Raw genomic sequence first — 13,441 nt, 5'->3', positions numbered from 1 at the left:
TGTTAAATCTGCATTTTTAAATGGGAACCTAGAAGAAGTCTATATTGAACAACCTGAAGGGTTTATTCTAGGAAATGATGAAAAACTTGTTTGAAAACTCAAGAAGGCATTATATGGGCTAAAACAAGCCCCTCGTGCATGGTATTATCACCTTGACAGATATCTTCAACAACAAGGCTTCACTAAGGGGTCTGCAGATAGAAACCTATATATAAAGGTGGATGATGGTAAACTTTTAATTATTATTGTTTACGTGGATGACATCATCTTTGGTAGCAATGAAGAATCCATGAGTCAAAGGTTTTCTTTTGTCATGCAACAAGAATTTGAAATGTCTTTACTTGGTGAACTAACATACTTTCTTGGTTTACAAGTACAACAAGCAAAGAATGGCATCTTTCTCTCACAAACAAAGTACCTTAAGAAAATTTTGAAGAAATATGGAATGGAATATTGTAAACTAGTATGCACACCCATGGTGACAGGATGTAGTCTTAGTTCGCATGATGATTCTCCCACAGTCAACCAACCAAAATACAAATCCATGATTGGAAGTCTACTTTATCTTACAGGAACAAGACCAAATATCATGCATGTAGTTGGGATTGTTGGACTATTTCAATCTAATCCAAAGGAAACTCATCTTCAAGTAGTCAGAAGAATATTCAAATATATATGAGGCACTCAATACTTTGGTTTATGGTATCCCAAAGATGCAGATCTTACTCTTCATGCTTATACAGATGTAGATTGGGCAGGAAATGTTGATGATAGAAAAATCACTAATGGAGGAGAATTCTATATGGGGCCCCGCTTGGTATCATGGTTCAACAAAAAACAAAGCTCAATTTCTTTATCTACTGTAGAAGTAGAATATGTTGTTGTTGCATCTTGTTGCACACAACTTCTTTGGATGATGCAAACATTGCAGGATATTCAAATCAATTTTTCTCCACCCATTTCCATTCTATGTGATAATACAAGTTCCATTAGTATTTCAAAAAATCATGTTATGCACTCCAAGACCAAGCATATTCCAATTAAATATAATTTTCTAAGAGAGCATGTGCTTGAACAAAAGGTCAAACTAGAATATGTTCCCTCAAAAGAAAAAGTTGCTGACATATTTACAAAACCACTTCCACGTGATGCATTTGAATATCTCAGACAGAAATTAGGAATGGTCCCTACTTCATCACTCTGTTGATTCTTCAAGTTCAGGGGGAGTAATACATATGTGTCTTGATGATGACTCCCATGGTTATTTTTTATATTCATGATTTCTTACATTACTGACAATGCATCAGATATCGTAGCAGTGAATTCACATAGATAGTATAGGCTCAGAAGGAGCTGAAGGTAAGAGGTTTCAGTATTTCACTTTCTGTACGTGGATCCTATAAAGACAAGTCACGTATATATGTGAGTTCTGAATTGAATAGTTGCGTATATCTTGGTATGATGAAGAAACAAGCTCCATTTTTTCTTGTTGTTCTGGAATTGGTTGAGTATAGGCTGCAGATATGGCACAGCTTCAGGGAGAGTATTCGCTATGCTTCTAATAATGCATTGTTGGCATTATGTTTGTTTTAGAATTCTTCGGTACATAATGATGCTTATATTAAGGATGCTTCTTATATTGATGATTTTCTTGATTAATGATGAATAAGTGCATGTTGTTGTTCATGTTACTGCTAACAGATGCTTATGGTGCAGATCCTACATAGTATAAGATGGTTGCTGAAAACTACTAGTATTGTTACCTCACTATAGAGGTATTCGGTATTGGTTATACACGTCATATTTGTCAGTTGATGTAAAGGTTATGTAAAGACCTATGATGTAATCATTGTAAAATTCAGTGATGTATGGACTATTATGGTCAAGCCTTTTTGGGCATGTGATGTAATTTGTAACCCCACTGTGATTGGGTGATTGATGTAATAATGAAGTCAAATATGTAAACCCACTGTGATTGGGTGATTGATGTAAGTTTGAGTCCTTGGTGATAGGAAAAGTCATATTCAGTTGAGTCATAGAGTCATGTACTTCAATGTACATCCTTCATAAATTTTAGCATGTGCTCAAGGGGAGAATGTTCATTGTTCATACTCAATTGTTCAGATCTACAACGCTCAAGAGAGAAGCCTTCATTCAACATTGGTCAGCCCTTTGCCCTTGATGTCAAAGGGGGAGAGTAACTTGGTGTTTGAAAATCTTGGTGCTTAGCTTGATGTATTTTACAGGTATCTACAAGTTGTAGTGACCAAGTACCAAAGTGGTTACCATCAAATCCAAAGGGGAAGATTGTTGGCATTATGACTATTGTGTTGTACTTGATGGAAAACTACTTGATTTGTTGTACTTTGATGGAAACCTACTTGGTGTAGGTCTCAAAAGGATATGTCTACATATGACAGAAAAGGATTATCAGTTCAGAGACAAAAGAATGATAAAGATGAAGTTTGAAGAAGTATACGTAGGTTTGGTTAAGAAAATTCGAGTCTACACAGGTTCTATGAAGCAAAGTTGTGTACACACTCAAGTTTGGCGAAGAAAAGTAGAGTAAAGAAAAGCCACGTACACTCACGAGTATGAAGAAGGAAAGACGTGTAGAATTTCTGCACCATGGTATTCTAAACACCAAGGGTCTTTACCATGGTATTGAGTGCAACAACAGATATTTGATCCCATCTAGGAATACCATCGGCATTAGTATGGTTTTGACCTATGGTATTGGATAAGGGCTAAGCTATATAAGGAGATGAAGATAAAAGTGGTAGATGTGTGCAAGTGATGAATATTTTATGAATAGTTAGATATGAAGTAAATATGCATGTAATGGGTTGTTAATGATTTTCTTGGTCTAAATCTAAGTATGCACCCAGGAATTTGATGATGGATCGGATGCAATAGATCTGAAATGATAGTTTTGATTATGGGTTGATTTTATCTTGACGTGTGGATTTTCTTTGTATGTCGAGATCTGGGTATGTCTAAAGTTCTGTGATGCAGTGAAGGTTTGTGCCAGTAATTGCATATCTGTGTGCGGGTTTAATGACCTGAAAGGCATGTACACACACAGGTTTAACACAGGTAAGTCGTGTATATATTCAGATCTATACACGGGTTTGATTCTAGAGAAGCGCGTTTACACACATAAATGTTTTGAGGAAAAGTTGTATATAAGCTAGGGTTTTGCTAAAAAAGATGTATGATCAGCATAACCAGTCTTGTTGTGTTTCTGTTGTTTGTCAATGAAGTATTACTTGATGATCTAGGCTTAACGATGATGTATTTTATTAAAGAATTATGAAGCTACTACCTGTTTATGATTGAAGATCGGTTATTATTTCATAATGTTGCGTGGATCTGTGTATGATTCAATGTTTATTTCAGAGTGACAGTGGTTCAATTTCAGGGTTCAATGTTTTGAGATCTGTACACAAGTATACACCAAGGAATTCGTGTATACATGCAGGTTTTATATAGTAAAGTAGCGTATATATTCTGATAATTTATTGATCAGTGATTTCGACTAATTCAATAATTTGATGCAGTGTTTGGGTTTAGTATTAGTCATCTGGTTAACAGCGATCTAATTTCTTTGGTTATTTAAGTATAATTTGATTGATTTGGGTTTCATTTGATTCAATGATTGGTTGATTCAGTTGATTTAGTGATGGGTTAATTCAGTTGGTTCAGTGATTGGTTGGTTCCATGGTTGAGACACAATGATCAGTTTTCAGTCTTGATATTTGGTATTGGGCTTAAATGATGGTAGTGGGTCCAATATGAAAATTTGATGAAATGTGGCCTACAATTGTGATGTGTTGTAGCAGGTGGATCTAGTATGAAAATTTATGAAACGTGGTCTGCGGAAGTGTTGAGAGTTGGAGCCTTGAATGAGGAAGTCGAATCTTCCTTCCAGTGGTATTTGGTAAATCATATCAGGGGGTTGGAGCTCCCTTTTGGTGGGTGTCGGTAAATGAGATCATGGGGGTTGAAGCTCCCTTCTAGTGGGTTTTGGAGAATGAGAGAAGGTTGTAGCCTTCTATAGATGGGTGCCTACATGCTAGTATGAGTCTGCGCTAGTACAAGATTGTAAGAAGTTTTATTTATAATAAAAGGAAGACAAAGACGATAGCAATGGTGGATTTTTCCCACATTTGGTTTCCACCTAAAAATCTTGGTGTTCATGTGTGTTGATGTGTTTCTTATGTGTGATGGCTTATTTTGTTCTTACTATGCATGGTTACTATTTATTTAATGTCTAATGAAGTACTGATGCATTGGCTCAAGATAAGCAGATGATGAATTAACTTAAATGTAAGTTTACTGGATATACACTAGTTGTCTGAATAACAGTCACGTACATACGCAGGTTCCCTTCAATAAATTAGCATACAGAAACCTGGATATGAAATTAAAAATTTTAATGATTTGAAAATACTAATTCACCCCCCCCCTAGTATTTTTCCCAACACGAAGGCAGTCTACATTGAACACTCAGTGCAGACTAAGGAACAGAGGAATGTTGAGCTTGAAGGCATTTTCCCCTATAGCCTTGGTGATTGTGTATGGCCCATAATAGAGCAGTTGAATCTTGTGGTGGGGTCCAGTGATGCGCTCCTTTTGTAAATGTAGCCAAACTTTGTCGCCCACCTGGAACTTGTGTGGAACCCAATGTTAATCATGGCCTTGCTTGTACTTAGCATTGGCTTTGTCCAATATATCATGGACCTACTGGCGGATGTGTTGAATGTGCTCAATGAAGTTGTTATCCCTATCAGCTTCAGGATGGATGTGAGTTGAATCTACCTGAGTAGCTGCAAATGGCATGGCCACATCAATGGGACATAATGGTTGGAGTCCCAACCCTACCTGAAAGGGGTTGTCACCCATCGAGTTATGGAGAGCTCTTTTGTAGTTTTGTTGGACATAGGGGAGGCTTTCATCCCATGTGTGTGGATTCTTCAAGTTGTACGAGTGCAGAATGTGTACAATCATACTGTTGACGACCTCTATTTACCCATCAGTTTGGGGGTGGAAATTTGTGGACTTATTAAGTTTGGTATCCAACATCGACCATAGACTTGACCAAAATACACTTAGGAATTTGTTGTCCCGGTCTGAGAAAATAGACTGTGGGATCCCAAAGTGTACCCAAACTCGCTCAAAGAAGACCTTAGCAATGGCCTCTATTGTGACACTCTTCTTGCATACCTCCATAATGGCCATCTTAAAGAATCTGTCGAAGACCACAAAAACACAATCATTGTCATGCTTGGTAGAAGGAAGGCCCGACATGTAATCCATGGAGATGGATTCCCAAGGTCTACCAAGAGTAGGCAGAGGAGTATATAGGCCTTGATTCTTGATGGTTGGTTTGGAAATGACATAGGTAGTGCAAGAACTAATGTACTTCCCAACATCCTGATGAAGGTTTGGCCAATAAAAATATTTCTACAGTACTGCCGCTATTTTCTCTACTCTGAAATGTCCAGCGACCTGACTATAGTGCGCCTCCCAAATCATCTTCGCACGCTCTCTTGAAGGAACAAAAACGTGTCCCAAGTGGCATAACAATGCATCTTGGAGGTGAAAATTTGGAACTTTATTACCTTCCAATATTTTTTGCTATGTGTCACCGAATTCTGGATCGCACTTGTAAAGATGTGTCCACCCCGAAGTCTCGTGTCCATAGGACATGAGCATAGTGATCAGCACCATGACCAGAGCTCAACAGAGGCAGTCTGCAACATTAGTTGTGCTTCCCTTCTTGTACTTCATGTTAAAATGGAATTGTTGCAGGTATGTGGATGTTGGGAATGGGATCCCCCAAGGATAGTTTTGGGGCTAAAAGCCCATGTTTTGGGTCAACATTGTAATAAAGTTGTAAAGTCTTCACATTTTGTGGTCGCAAAGCGTGAAGGTGTCAAGAGTCATAAAGGGTTATCCGCCCTTATTTTGTAAAGTGTAAAGTTAGCTGTAAAGATCTACCCATGGTCCGAGAACCATGGGATTGTATAAAAAGAACTAAGTAAGTAAGCTCTATGTAGTCTTAAGTTTTGCTAAGAGAAGACAAGGCTTGGAGTCTTCGTAGAGAAGTTGAAGTGTTTCGGTCTTAGCGTAGGTAGAGGATCTACAGCTAAGTGCACAAAGGCCTAGGGTAGAATTCTACAGCTGAGTGCGTGGACCCCTGCAGCTGTGTGTGCAGGGGGGATAGAGTCTGTAATAATCTGAACATATCAACAAAGAGAAGTATTTTGAAAATTATGTGTATCTATTTCTTGTTAATGCATCCGGTTATATTGTGTTTTAGGTTTAATTTAAAATGTTCATGTGATGCAGGAATGTATGTGACTGTATTATTTAATCGAACGCAAGTAATAATAACTGTTTACGCGGCACTAACTGTGATTGTTTAATAAGACAAGTAATACACTTAAGATAGCTTGGGAACCTATACAATATGTTGTTATAATAGTGCAAAAGTACCTGGATCGCGAGTTAAGGCTGTGTGAAGGTCAATCATACCCCTTCGCGCAGGTACTGAAGGATGAAATAAAGGGTTAGACTGATAGAGCCCTAAAGCCCAGTGACCTGTGCGAAAGTAGGAACAAATGGTATAAACCAACATCATGACCATCTCAGGGTGCAGAAACTTGGTTCTAGCATCCCCCCATACTGCTTTAGGTGAGACTTCAGTCCACACTCCGCAGGCTGATGCCGAAAGGGCCAGTAGTGTAGGGAGTTGTTTGGCTAACTAACGCTGAACCTGGGTCAGGCCCCACGTAGCCAAAAAATGGTTCCATTGCTGGGACCGGAATCTTCATGAGAGATGTGTGATGTTGTATCATTGGAATCAAACTAAGAAAGGTATCTAAGACTGGTTGGACAAGAAGATCCATGAATTTACAGCACAGGAGAATAGAAATCCACAACTGAAAAAGGAATAGTGGCTCGACATTGTTGTGGGGAAAAATGCCTATGCAGGACGATCCTATCCACCTAAGGTGTGACAGTGCCTTAGCAACAAACAGAGATAGCTATTCTAGTATTCTTCCTTTATGAATTAAGAATGAAGAGAGATGGATGGACTAACCGGTGTCTTCCGTTTGTCCCTCGATCCGGTTTCTCTTCTCTTTGTGAGTTCCCAGCTACTTGCCTTCTCGCTCGCCCAGCTTCAAGAGGTTTCTGCAAGATCACAAGAAGAGAACACTACACAAGACATGGATTCATATTCATAACTAGTTCAGGATTAGAAATAAACTAAACATACTAATGCAATCATACATCAAAGATACATCAGTATATAGGAGAAACCAAGATAGCTTTATTGATGAATAACAAGGTTCAGGAAGAGATACAACCCAGAGGGCTCCAATCCAGCATCTCCTTCCCAGCAAATGGAATTCCTATCTTCACCCCCTTCAAAGCATTAAGCACCCAATGATTCAAATCTCAAACCAACAACAATTCTTTGCAATAACAAAATTCCAGCCCCTAGATCTCATGGAGGAGAGATCCATATATAGATGTTTGGAGAGAGGATGAGTCAGCTTGAGATCTGACTAGTGTCCTCTCCCTCTGTCAGTTCTTGATTCCACTTGGAGGTTCTTTCTTCCACTTGGAGATTTGGAACCTCTTACTCATCACCAATCGAATTCCCTGAGGCAAGTGTCATTGAGGAAGATTTTGGAAGCTTCCTGGGATTTGACACCTCGTGGAATGAACTTGCCACATGTCAACTCTCGCTCAGCACAGGTAGCTAGTGTTGCCTTTGACATTCAGCGCAGGTAGCCAGTGTTGGCTTTGACATTCAGCGCAAACAGCTAGTGGAGCCACTGAATTGATCCTGAATTGACTTGTTTTTGAGCAGTTTCTGGTGGAGAACTTCTGTGAATTGTTGTGGTTTGTTAGCCTTGTTCCTCTAGGGGTAGGAAACACATGTTTAGGGACTTTGGATCCCTTAGATTATGGACATTTCATGCTCAATGTTGTAAGGCACAAAAATGTCTATAACAATTGCCCCCTAAAGTATGAGGCTGTTTATCAGGTGAAATGCTTTATCAGGGGGATCCGAAGTTCATCCAATGCTGGGAGGAGACCTATAATAAGATACAATACAATACATTATTTTTCATACTGTTTTCATGATCTAGCTGAGGCGGGCATTCCCATGCTCAGCTTTATAAATTCATTTTTCTGTACATAGAACAGACAATCGTCTGATGGTAGACTGATAATTTTGATGAAATTATCATCCTTTGAGTAGGATGATTATCTGCTGCAATGATGTACATGTCAATGTCTTTATCTTTCCTGAATATATATCGCAGCCCGGATGGATGAAACTAGATCCGGGGTCTTCAAACTCGTTCGATCTTCACTCTAAGTACAAGTCGATCCATGTGAGAAATGTTCTGAAGTCGAACATGGAAAGACATCGCTTGATTACCGGTCAATGAGGTAAACCGTTAACAAGCGCGAGAGGAATCACCGATAATGATAATGACCCTCAAGGTACTGCAGTACAATTCACGTGGTGTGAATAAAGGACTTGGCGTCGAACACCACGCAAAATCTTTCGGTCGAAGGTCATTGATGTATACCTGTCGCCGGAAGTGAGAAACTTGCCATTGAGGCATGCAAGCTTCAAAGTACTGAAGGGGTTGTTCCTAGATCAACTTCTTGGATAATGAGCTGATGTCGACAAGAAGCGATCCGTCAAAGGAGGGCCTTAATGAATCCCACATCAATGACACGGAATGGAGCTAATGATTTTGATGGAGGTGAAAACGATCTGTGACATATGATTCAGGGTGGCGGTCATGAAAGGATGAAGGATAATGTATGGCAGTGGATGGGACATGGTTGACTTTTCTGAACAACTTCTCTTGAACATATGGTGACACTGATGCGATGGATCGGTAGCATTACCCCAAATATGGATGGTATGGCGAGACCATGGATGTGACCGGTGAATGAAACAACCCAACCCGATTGTGGTACGGAGGAAAAGTGTCATGTTTAAGAGCGAATTGCTACCATCAAAGTTTTCTTTAGTTTCTCCCGATTTTTCCCTAGTCATTGCTGACCAGTACCTCTTTATTTTTGTCAAGCTTGAGGAGGATAACATATGCTTGTTCTATAACCTGCCCTTCGGGCAAGCCCATCGCTATGTTTTAACGAGCTTAGTGATAGTGAAACTCGTTCTCGTCTAAAGACAAGTTTGTCGCTATTTAATGATTTTAACGAGTCTAACGACAAGGATAACTCGGTCCTTTTCATTTTTAGAGAGTCTGAAAAGGTACATAAAGTTAACTCCAAAAGTCATTTTTCATCATCTAATCCCTTAGGTCCGAAAAAGTATAAAACAATACAGAAGGCATGAGTTTTCGATAGTTTTAACGAGCCGAATAAAACAAGCGCTCGATCTTTTTGTGCAATAATCCCTCAGGTCCAAAAAGATTAAAATCTAGAGGAGGGATAGCACTTCCTGTCCCTTTAACGAGCTGGAAGGCCAAGGACTCGGCAATCTTTTCATATTTTACGAGTCAGTTGAAAAGAGCTTAAAGAAGACTCGTCTTTTGAGGAACGAGTGATAAACAAGGTTAGCAGCTGATTCCAGGTACAGGTTGGAATTTTCCAATCACGGCAGTGTCACAAGGATGGCTAGGTGAAATCACTCTTCGCAGCTATTCCTCAAAATGGGTAAACAATCATATGGAGGTGAACGATCGGCCAAATGAAAAGTGGAGGTGACGGTGCAAACACGACCAAGGCTTTAATGGTTGATAAGGTTACATTCACAATGGTTATTTACCGGGCAGGTTCATTTTTTATTTTAAAATGAGCTTAAACGCTGGTGGAAACACTTGCTCATTGCTTATGTTTATTTTTTAACGAGCATGAAGTCCGCGTTAAAACTACTCGGATCTTGCGTTTATTTTTTAATGAGCATGAACTGTGTGCTGAAACTGTTCGATATACCAATCATATGATAAGAGTGTCTCATTGAGATTCTATTTTTTATGGAGCTTCATCTCACGAAGCTTTGCCCCGGATCCTTTCGTTATGCAAGTTCGGAAACGACTAATCCTACGAGTTTAAAGGGTTAGACCTACAGGTTTAAAGGGAGGACCTAAAAATTTAAAAAATAAATAGTCGCCCCTTGCTTGCACTCCAAAAGGTTTGCATGCCCCCAGGCATAAAGTACGATTTCAAGGTTACCTCTACGTCATTTCCGTCAAAACATTCGTTTCACTGAGAGAGGCCTACCTCTTTCAGGTTACCCAAATATTGTCTCGTTAATCTTTCAAACAAAACACTTCCCCGCAATGTCTACCAAAATCGACAAAGGTGAGCGACGTAGCCCGCCAACTCACATAACTTTGACAAAAGAATCTTATTCTAGAACAACCCCTCTTCCTAGACGGACGAGGTACAGACTAGTCATATTCTCCCGTGGAAACCTACCCTATACCCAAAGTTTTCCTGCCGAAGCAGACCAGGACGCATGCCCCCTGGGTTCCAGTCATATCCTCCCGGATTACTTGTGCTCATCAGGAGGACGGACCGTGGGTTGAGACACTTCTTGTGTGAAGAGACCATTTAGGGAAGGTACATGACTATTTGCGATGCGTGATCTGGGAAATGAAAGTTGGTCCACGAGCTTGACCACTCTTCCTTCATGCGGAAAACACATTACTCTAAAGAGTGAGGAGACGAGGGCCCCCATGCAATATATATAGTCTCGTCCAAGGAGTAGGTTATAATCCAAGGGTCCTTGAACGACCATCACATTCATTTGAATGGTCTTCCCTTTCAATGTTATGGGCACATTGGGGAGGATCCCTAAAGGTCGACTGGTTCCTTTATCAAAGCCTGATAGATTTCTCATTTCAGGCAAAAGCGCCGGCGAACCAAGCGCTTTCCAAGCAATAGAGGAAAGGATACTCACAGATGCCCCCTCATTAATGATAGTGCCAGCCATTACCATTCTGTATATTTGAACGATAATTCTGAATGGTATGTTTGCTGGCAAACGGGGTCTGCCTAGTTGGTTCCAGTCGAACGAGACAACTAGGTTGCTTGGTGGTGGGACCGAATAGACGGCCGGGTATGACTCTGACGAAGTTCCTTCCTGCGATAAAGGAATGGGCAAATTTCCCCCTTGTTCGTCGGAGTCTATGTTGATGAAGAGAATTTGGACGGTGTCGTCTTTATTCTCCTCTGTGATGGTATCATTCAAAGATAGAGCCTCTGAAGGCAAAACCGGGTCAACTGCCGCCTCAACCTTTTGACTTTCGTCAGGTATGGATTTAGACGGTTCATCTTCAATGATAGGTGCTTCGGCTGACCACCTGGGCGGGCCAGCCGGGTTCTCAACTAGTGAAGGACTTGGCAGAAGTTTTTGATATGCAGGAGGAAGTTGCGCTCGTAAGATCAAGCGATCTTCCAAAACTCTTTTAGCCTCGTCTAAGAAGGGACAACGGTGGATGGCGTGATCGCCTTCACACAGTTTGCAGGGAAATCTAGCTTTCCCTCTCTATCCTGTGACTTCACTTTCACTAGTTGACGGTGAGCAGTCAACATGGCTATCAGAGGTTGACGCTACCGAATTGTGCAAACGGGGAGACCAGTCCCTTAGTATCCGGGGGATGCAGGGACAATCTCTGTGGAAGTAGTCTCCCTTGCATATGACACATGGCGATTTAGGCCTAGTCAGTGCTGTGTGTGGATTTTTGTCAGACGACACTTGTTTGCCCCCAGTCGTTTTTGGCTCCTTCTTCTTCTCTTTCTTCTTCTTTTCCTTCTTCTCCTTAGGAACTTGGTTTTTTGTTTTACCAGTTCCGTCAAGCGAAGAGGAAGGAGGAGAGGAAGAATTAGATGAAGTAGAAGGTTGGTGGGCAACTCTGGTCTGGTCAAACTGTTGACTCGACTGTTCAGGAATAGTGGTGGTTTGAACGACATTGGTTGAGAAGAGCTAGACCGGCAAGCCAATTATCAGTCCTGGAAGCGACAATGTGGCCATATGTGGCGCACCAACATATCCCCAAGAGGAGAAGGGACTAGGATTTCCACCAAAGGGAATTCCTTGGTTGGTGTGCTCCATTTTCTCAATGTAGGTTTTAACCCTATACAGAAATTACCTGCATACGAATTCTTAAATAAAGAAAATAAACAATGCGAGAGCATAACCCATAAAACACATATGCACATAGATTTTTTCCCTGGATCCCAAAACCGGGACTACCAGCTTGATTTTTCATTATGTTCCTTTCAATGTTACAATACATATTTATACATGCCGAAGCATCCAATACCATGGACCGAAAAACCATCGCGTCCAATACCATGTGCGAAAATCATGCACAAAACCATAGGTAGGTTCGCCCAACCTAATATAGGGTCCAAAAAAAAAATTTCATGGGGCGCTGCCCCGGACCCCGTAGAGGGGGGCTACCGCCCCCCTCTAACCCCCCGTTTAACTACGTAGGTTAGTCGTGGAAAGAATATAACACAACCCAACAATCTCCCACTTGTTGTTTTCTTTCCACAAGGGGCCACAGGAGAGCTTAGTCATTTTTCCAACCCTGAAACACCCATTGTTTCTCTACACCAAGAGAACTTCTCTTAGCTCACAGATTTTGTCAATGCATCTGCAGTATTGTCTCGACATACTTCCTCTGGTTTAACCAGAGCTTCCTCTTTGCCCGATCTCTTTTAATTTCCATGCCCAAAATATAGTTTGCAGCACCAAGATCTTTCATGTCAAATTTGGAGGACAATTGGGTCTTCAAATCCTGGATAATTTCTTTGTCATTTCCAACCAGCAACATATCATCCACATACAGGACCAGATAAATAACACGGTCACCAATTAATTTAAAATACACACAATTATCTGCTTTACTTCTGGTGAAGCCAAGTCCCCGTATAAATGTATCAAATTTCTGATACCACATCCTTGGTGACTGTTTTAACCCATACAGAGACTTCTTTAACTTGCATACCAGTTCTTTCTTACCCTTCACCACAAAGCCTTCAGGTTGCTTCATGTAGATTTCCTCTTCCAAATCCCCGTGAAGAAATGTTGTCTTCACATCCATCTGTTCTACCTCAAAATCAAAAGCAGTAGCAACAGATAAAAGTAATCTAATAGAAGCTACCTTGGCAACAGGAGAAAAAATATCACCAAAATCAATTCCCGGCACCTGGGAATAACCTTTTGCTACCAACCGAGCTTTGTATTTATCCACCTTCCCTTCTGCATTAGTCTTCTTCTTGAACACCCATTTGCTGCCAATGGGTTTCCTTCCAGCCGGCAACTCTACCAAATCCCAAGCCTCATTTTTGTGCAAAGATGCCATTTCATCAACCATGGCCTCTTTCCAGAGTTTTCCATCCTCTGAATCCACTGCTTCCTTCA

The sequence above is a fragment of the Pinus tabuliformis genome, chromosome 5_2, assembly GCF_031772625.1.
Source record: "Pinus tabuliformis cultivar Carrire ecotype Pingquan chromosome 5_2, CPIR1, whole genome shotgun sequence".
Taxonomy (NCBI): Eukaryota; Viridiplantae; Streptophyta; class Pinopsida; order Pinales; family Pinaceae; genus Pinus; species Pinus tabuliformis.
Note: the sequence above shows the minus strand (reverse complement) of the source record.